Below are 8,905 nucleotides of genomic sequence, written 5' to 3'. Positions count from 1 at the left end.
CATATGCTAATATTTCTTCAAGTTTTATGAGTAGTTTTGAGGAGTTTTATCTTGTTGTCAACTCACTTGCTGGTGTTTGTAAAATGTTGGAACTACTTGGTCCTTTTAAAGTTTTATGAGTAGTTTTGAAGACATTTCAAAGTTTACATATAAAGGGGGAAGCAATTCTAACAACAACAAGAAGGTGATGAAAAAGGTCAGTAAAAAATGAAATTGATCGATCGATCGATCGATTCATCCATTCGATTTTTGCTTTATTAATTTCTCAGCATCGTTTTCTAATTCTCTGCATGAAATCATGTTGGTGTCTTTTTTATTTTTTAAAATTTTGTGTCAAGTCAAATTAGATCATTCTTTTTTAAACGGACGGAGTAAAATTTCATTTATTTTTTTCTCTCTTTTAAACATTGTGTCAAGTTAGTGTTATTATATTCACAAAATTGTAAAATTGTGCTTGGTGATTGTCGCGGTGCTAACTGTCCCTTACTCTCTGAGTGGACTATGTGTATCACTGCTAACAAAGTTGACATAGAGAGAGATATTTGTATTTTTTTGAGATAGAGTGATTTTATAGAGAGATGAAAAAGAATTCATCAACTGCAAAAGGTGAAATGGTTGAAGAGCCATTGCTTCTAGATGTTACTGAAACTCAAAAGGGTGGCTTTAGGACTTTGCCTTTCATACTTGGTATTATTCCCTTTTTACTTTTTATTTTTTTCTGTTATAGTCGTAAAGTTGTTGTTAGGTGACAGAAGGTGATGAATAAGTCATAGAAGGTGGTTTAATTTATTAGTATTGAATTACTGGTTGGTGTCTCTTTTGTTATTTAGATGCTTGTTGTTTACTTGTCTCTTAAATAATCTTAACAGGGTTTGTTATTATATTTGCTCTCTAGCTCAATTTACTTGATACTTTTTTAATTCTATTCTATTTCAAAATGAAAGTGATACATAAAAACTGTATGTTGAATGGTACTCAAGTTCCTAGTCTGATGAACTAATTGAGTAATTTAAAACTGTAGTGTGGAGTAGTTGTTGATTGATCTATTTACATTTATTGTGATGTTTTTAGTTGTTCTTAGTTGTATGCAGATATAAATGTTTTATAATAAGAACTGAAAGTTTATTTGATTGGTTTTTATACTTTGCATTTTTATGTAGCCAAGTGATGCGGCTAGTGGACCCATTTCGCCCATGGATGCAAGAAGACCACGTGATGATAGTGATCCTGATGACAGTCGTTGATTTCATTGCAAATTGTCTTGGATATTCAATTATGTCTTGGATGTAATTGTGTGGTTGGAGTGAATCTTAGAATATTGAAGGTTTTGTGTTTAAATTTAATTTTGGAGTTTGAGGATACTAGTTAATGCTGAAAATTTGGAGTTTGAAGATGTTAATGTTGAATATTTAATTATAAATTTTAATGTTGAATGTATTTTTTACATACTTGTCAATTACAATATTTAATTAGTCATGTTGTGTTAATGATATATGAATTGAACAAATATTGGATTGTAGGTTGTGCCTAAAGGAACAATTAAATTTGAGCTAAAATTAGAATTTATAATTAGTAATTGAAATTGATGGGGCCCACTAAAAATTTTTTTTAAAAGAAAAAAAAATTGAGGAGATTTTAAACCGCCGCAATTTGTAAATAAAAATTTATTATAAAAAAGATTAAATTTAGAGTAACGGGGGTCGACCGCCGTAAAATAACTGCCGCAAATTAATTATGGCAGTCAGAAAAACTGTGGGGGTTTAAAACCCCCCGCAAAATATAAAATTAACCCCCATAATTTAACTCATTTTTTGTAGTGTAAGAGAGAAAAAAGGGATGAAAAGTTAAAAAAAAAATAGATTGATTTTTTAAAAAAAGTGAGAGAAATGATGTTTAAATGCTAAAGTATGGTGGTGCTTATGATGGACTTGAGTCACTTTTATCCATGTATATCCTATCCATTCTTAAATCCACATTATAGCCCTATAAAAATCCTACATGATACCAACTCAAAGACTCCTATATTAGTGGAGAACCATATTATAGGCAAGCTATGGTAATTTCGAATAATTTGAGGTACTTCTTTATTAAGAGTCAGAGAATTTTCTAACTATGCCCTTCTTTTGATTTATATTGATATATAGAATGATTTATGGGCATTTCTCTTCATTTGGTGAGACACACTGGGAATAAGAAAATATTGTAATTTTGATTCTCAATAGGTGAATATAAGTGCGGTTAAAATTATGTGAACTCAAAATGTAATCTTAGTGAAATTTTCTTTGCAGAAGATTTCAGAATTTTACTTAAAATTTTAGCCACTATTTTATTTTGTATCATTTGCTTGAGGACGAGCAAATATTCAAGTGTGGGGTATTTGATAAGATATATTTATTAGTATATTTTTATATATCAAATACCAAGTATTTTAAATAAATATGAATAAATATATTCTATTCTCGCATATTTTCTAATAAATCTTTCAGGAATAAAAAATTATGCAAAAAAAGAATAAAATATAAGTCAAGGAAGGAAGATACATCTGCTACAAGTTTATCAACAAGATCTTTGAATTTCTCATCAAAGTTTCATGCCAAAATCTCATCAAGATTGCATGATATCTTTGCATGCAAAATTCTCCTCAAGATATCATGATATATTGATATTGTATTTGAAATTTTCACCAAAGCCTCCATAAAAAAATTTCTATAAATTGGGAAGGGTCTTTCATTGTAAAAAAAAATACACACCCTGAAAAAAATTCATTTATCTTGTTTTCTTTCTCTTCTTTTCTTTTTCTTTAGTAGGATAATATTTTCTTAGTAGTCTTATATTTTCTCCATAATGAAGTAATTTCTTTTGGTTGGGATAGTTGATGAATCTCGATATACATATATATATATATATATATATATATATATATATATATATATAAAATACTGTCTCAGTTTTAATACTTGTTTCGCCTGCAAGTTTCACTTACATATTCATATTGTGCCGAAATAATAACTTTATCTAATTATTATTTTCACATCTATCTATTTTATCTCTAAGTTATTTTTATATTGATTTTGTAATTCTCACAGAGCAAAATTAATATATAATGACTAATGAGTAAAATAGTAGATGGAGAGTAATCTTTAGTTATTTATTATTTTAAATCTTTAATTGTACTTCTCTTAGTCCTAATTCTCGCGGAGGAATTAACTCAAGCAAATTTATTGATTTAATGATCTCTATCTTATTTCTTTTAGTCTTAATTCTCAGGAATTAACTCAAATAAGTTTATTGATTTAAGGGGTCTTTATCTTATTTCTTTTAGTTTTAATTCTCACGGAGGGATTGATTCAAATAAGTTTATTGATTTAAAAACTAATCGCAAGAGGTCGTTACACCTTTTTAGCACAATTCAAGCAAGAAAATATTTTGATTCAATTGTCACTAGTCTTAAATTATGTAATTGGCATAACCTCACGGAGTGTTAATTAATTATTTATTTCTTGGTGAACTAAATGTAATTGTATTAGCAATGAGCAATTATTCTTTAGATAAAATATATGTGGAAATTGAGATTTTATTATAAAAATATTATCAAGTGAATTCAACGATTCCCAACTCTTTTTAATTATAATTTTTTAGAGAGTAATTAATTCAAGTTTTAAGTAATATATATAATTTTAATTTTAACATTCATCATTTTGATTCTCTCAAATAATAATAAAGATAATACAAATTTGTAGCCTAGGTGGTTCCAATCTCGGTGGGACGATATCTTAAACTATATTAGAATTTGACAGAGTACGAGCAAGAAAATCTTATACATATTGGCCTCGTCAGATATCGAATTTGTTTTTTGATTGATTACAAATGCCTAATGCCATCCCCTATTTATACTTGTGTAGGGATGATTCTAGATATTACAAATCTAGAGTATTCCATACTCTTCTACCAGTATCATCATCAAATATGTAACACGCTAGAACATCTAGACTTGTCCTAAGTACAAATATCAAAGAGACTACACTATAATTTTCTAAATTCTTCTACCAAGAATTACCTTGAATATATAGATATTTCTTCAAGTTGATTATCCTAAATACTACACTAGACTATTTTAGAAACTTAGCTAGAAATACATGATTTCAAAAAATCTTTAAAGTGATTTTTTGGAAGGTACCTCAAGCTTGTCGCAGAAGAACTTAATCAAAGCTTTGAACCATGTCTTGGTGAAAATCCTTGAAATTTTTTCTCGACTCTTCTAACTTCTTCAAATAATGAAATTTCTCTATCATCAATTGGTACTTGTTGAGTTTTATGATGTTGACTTCTTGACCCCCCCCCCCCCCCCCCCCCCCCCTCACCTCTTCCGTAACTTTATTAACTGGAGACACATATATGATGGAAAAGTTTGAATCTCTAAGATTCAAGATTTTAGAACCTACTCTTTCTGAAGCAACTCCACAACAAAAAGATATTTCATCTGTATCAACCTCCTCGTTTAATTTGATGATGACCTGATCATCAATTTTCTGTCAAACCTTAGTATCAATGATTCACCACTAAATTTCGTTTCTAGCTCTTCAATCATAATGTATATCTTTCCATCTAAAATTGGGGCTTCATCGTTCATCAGATCTTTAACTTCTTCATCAACTTTCAATATTTGCTCTGATCCAATGATTGAACTTGATACGATTGATGATTGATCAGGGACTTCAACTTCTAGTACATCTCCCTTAATAGTTTCTTCAATAAAGTCATCACTGGCATATTGAGTTTCAGACGTTGTCTTCTTATAATCTACTTCAATATCCTTCATGTCCAGACTTTTATTGTTATTTTCAAGATCTGCTTCTTTGATTTTATTGATAGCAGCTACCACATCTTCTTTCTGAACGTCTTTAGTGTCACTTTATTCTTATCAGTGCCTTCCTGCTCTACATGATGTATTGTATTATATTCGATCCAATCTCTTTCCAAACTTATGAAAGACAAGGCATTTATTGCTCGACTCTTAGCAACTAAGCATCTTTCCCAACCTTCTTCTTCTTCAACAACTTTTTCAGTATCAGTCATGTTGCTCTCCATGGCTTGGCAATATCTTCTTATATGTCCTGATTTGCCACATCAATAACATCTGTGAGACTTCTTAGTATAATTGTTAAAAGTCTCTTCCTTCTTTTCAGGCGAGCTTAAACCACTTGAGAATTGAGTGTGAGGCATATCTCTTACTTTTCCTTTAACATTCCTCTTGTCAATTACAAGAGCATTTTCTTTCCTTTCAGTGACAAATTCACCCGCCAATTGTTTGGCTAGTAACTCCTGTGACTTCTCAAATTCCTTCAAGGATGGCTGTTTAGCTCATCCTTGAATTGATGTCACAAAGGAAATATATTCTGATTTCAAACCACGAATGATAATTCTTCTCATTCGTGCTTCAAAGATAGCCTCGTCTGTATTCAATAAAAAAAATTCAGAACATAAGTTCTTAATCTTTAAAAAGTACTCGGCAATAGAAAGATTCCCTTGAGTGGTGTTAGCTAATTCATTCTCCAGTATCTGTAGCCGAGCTTCATTCTTTTTGTTGAATAACTGATCGAGGGTCCTCCATATTTCATGGGCTGATTTGCACCTTAAAATATGATCGGATAAACTGGAGGAGATGGTTCTCTTCGAGATGAACTCCGCCTTCGCATTAGTCTACTTCCACTTTTTGTATGCACCATTATTTTCTGATCCATCGACAGGAGGACTTGTGTTACTTTCGTTGACAATATCCCATAGGTTCTCACCCACAAGGTATGATTTCATACATGTTTTCCATACCTTGTAATTGGACTGATTCAACAACTTCATTCCCAGTCTATTAACGCGGCCGCTTAAATCCATTCACACAAATCAGTTGAATCAACCACAAATCCGATCTTGAAATAAACACAAGTCAATCTACGACTTTGACTCTGATACCATGTAGAGAATAGCAAAAGAAAGATGTAATTAGGGAGATCTTCTACTAGCCCAAGATCGTTAACTCAGATCTAAAGATTCAACTAAGAAGAGGAAGCTATGAAAGTAGAAGGAAGATATTGAATTTGTTTTTGGTTGATTGCAAATGTCTAGGGCTGGCAATTTCATTCCATATTTGTGAAAAGACTCCATTTAACCCATATTTATTGAATTGGATCACTCATATTTCAAATGGGTAAATATGGACTTCAACTCATTTTAAAAGCTCATACAAATATGGACAAAATGGGTAAAATATGGGTACCCATTTAAACACAAAGATCACTCACTTATGCTTAAAATTTTAGTAATTTTTTTTCCTTTCTAGTTTCTTTTCTTATTTTTTTTGTTTTTTCTTTCTTTTTTCCTTTAATTTACTTTTTTGCTTTTTCATTTTTTTTTATTTTTTACTCGTTTCTTGTAATTTTTTTTTCTTTCACATTTTTTCATCTATTTTTTTTCTTTGTATTTTTTTCGTTTTTCCCTTTCTCATTCTTATTTCATCATTCATATTCGCTTGAGACCTACACGAGTTAATTAATTTAAACTTCTAATTATTCCATTTAGCCTATACAATTTATAGCATCTCTTATCAATTAAATATAATCTATAGTCTCACTCCTTTATTATTATTGTTTTCTATCTTTTATTTCTCTTTCTTTTTTTTCTTTTCCCTTTTTTTCTTTCTTTTTCCTTTAATTTACTATTTTTTCTTTCCTTTTTCCTTTAATTTACTTTTTTTCTTTTTCATTTTTTTATTTTTTCCACTTATTTTTTACTCGTTTCTTACACTTTTTTCTTTCTTCTATTTCATCAATTTTTTCCTTTTTCAATTTTTTTCTTTTTTCTTCGCATTTTTTTTTGTATTTCCATTTTCCCCTTTTTCATTCTTGGTTCGTCATTTTTGTCATTTTTCTTCTTTTTTTATATTTTTTTCCTCATCTTTTTTTCATTGCATTTTATATTTTATAAATTTTTTTACTTTAAATTTATTTGTATCGTACTATATATCTCAAATAATTTTATTATTTGTATTGTAATAGCCTAGTTATCAATATGTACAATTTATCATTTGTATTTATATACAAATAAGTGTATGAATTAATTATATTTTCTCGAGACTAAAATATATAAATATACAATGTATCATTCAATGCAAATGTGTCATTAGTATTTGTATATCAAATTGTGACTGCCAAAGATATTTGGTTTGATGAATGTAATCTCAAGATCTTTCAGGATACTATCTTTGTATCTGTCTATTAGGTGGAGTCCACTTGAGTGTGCTTACACAAATTATAAATGTTGAACGAATATAAATCAATATGTGTTTAGGGTATTTTCGTTATCATAAAAAAATAGAAAAAAAGAAAGAAAGAAAGAGAGGTAAAAGTTAGAGATAGAAGAGAGAAAAAACATAAAGAAAGAATTGAAGAAAAAAATACAAAAAAAAATCAAAAAGGAAAAAATAATGAAAAAGGAGAAAAGGAAAAAGAAAAAAAATGATGGTAAATACAAATATACTGAGTGGTTATGATATTTCAGTCATCATCCATAATTTGTACTCGACTTAACCATGTCCTTAAAAAAAAAATATAAAACATAAAATACAACGAAAAAAAATGAGAAAGAAGTAAAAGGAAAATAAAATAAAAAATAGAAAAAAGGAGACTAAAAAGGAAAAAAAAAAAAGAAAGAGAAGCAATGGGTAGAGATAGAAGAGAGAGAGAAAAAGAAATGAAAAAAAATGAAAAAATAAAACTAGAGGCTACATATAGAAAAGAGAGAGAGAAAAAAACTAAAAAGAAAAAAACTAAAAAAAAACATACGAAAAAAAAGTCAAGTTGATATGATATAGAAGTTTTATGTTTTTTATTTTAGGAGTTAAAGTGGGTTGGACCATTTTTACTCAATCCATATTTGACCAAATTCATATTTACCCATATTTATATGGGCGGATTGCAATCCAAACCATTTTTGCTCGATCTATATTTAACCCATCCAAATTCAATCCAATCCGCCCGTTTCTCACCCCTACAAATGTCTAACGTCATCCCCTATTTATACTTGTGTAGGAATGATTCTAGAGGCTACAAATCTAGAGTATTCTATCCTCTTCTTCAAATATCATCCTCAAATATCTAACACTCTAGAATATCTAAACTTGTCCTAAGTACAAATATCAAAGAGAGTACACTATAATTTTCTAAATTCTTCTACCAAGTATTACCTTGAATATATAGATATTTCTTCAAGTTGATTATCCTAAATACTACACTAGACTATTCTAGAAACCTAGCTAGAAATATATGTTTTCAAAAAATCTACTTTAATATTTTCACAAAATTCAGGTATTTATAGCAATCAAGGTATTGTTTCATAAAGAGAAACAATGATTCAGAAAGGTGCACTCATTCATAAAGGTGCAACTCTTCCGAAAAGGTGCAACTCATCGAAAAAGTCATAACTCATTGAAAATGTCATAACTATTCAATCCGAAAAGGTGTCTATTCGAATTGTATCCTTTCTCTTGACATCTTTTTGAAAAAATACATATTCATTTTCCGTTCACACCTCTTAAAAACCAAACAATATTTTATTCGAAAATTAAGTTTTCAGTTATTGTTATAATATTTTTTATTTTACGACTAATATACTACCTCCTTTTCAACTTATTTGACGTAATTTCCTTTTTAATTCATTAAAAAGGAATGATTTTTTTTAATAATATTTTAATTTCATCTTTTCACATGACATATTTAATACCACAAGATTAAAGAACATTTTAATACATTCAACATATCTTTAATTTAAGGTTATAAAATTTAAAATTTTTCTTTACCTTTAAAATTTTATATTAAATTAAAGAGTTAATACATAAAAATGACCCTAAACTTGA

This window comes from Capsicum annuum, chromosome 6, assembly GCF_002878395.1.
Source record: "Capsicum annuum cultivar UCD-10X-F1 chromosome 6, UCD10Xv1.1, whole genome shotgun sequence".
NCBI lineage: Eukaryota > Viridiplantae > Streptophyta > Magnoliopsida > Solanales > Solanaceae > Capsicum > Capsicum annuum.
This window is presented reverse-complemented; position numbering follows the sequence as displayed.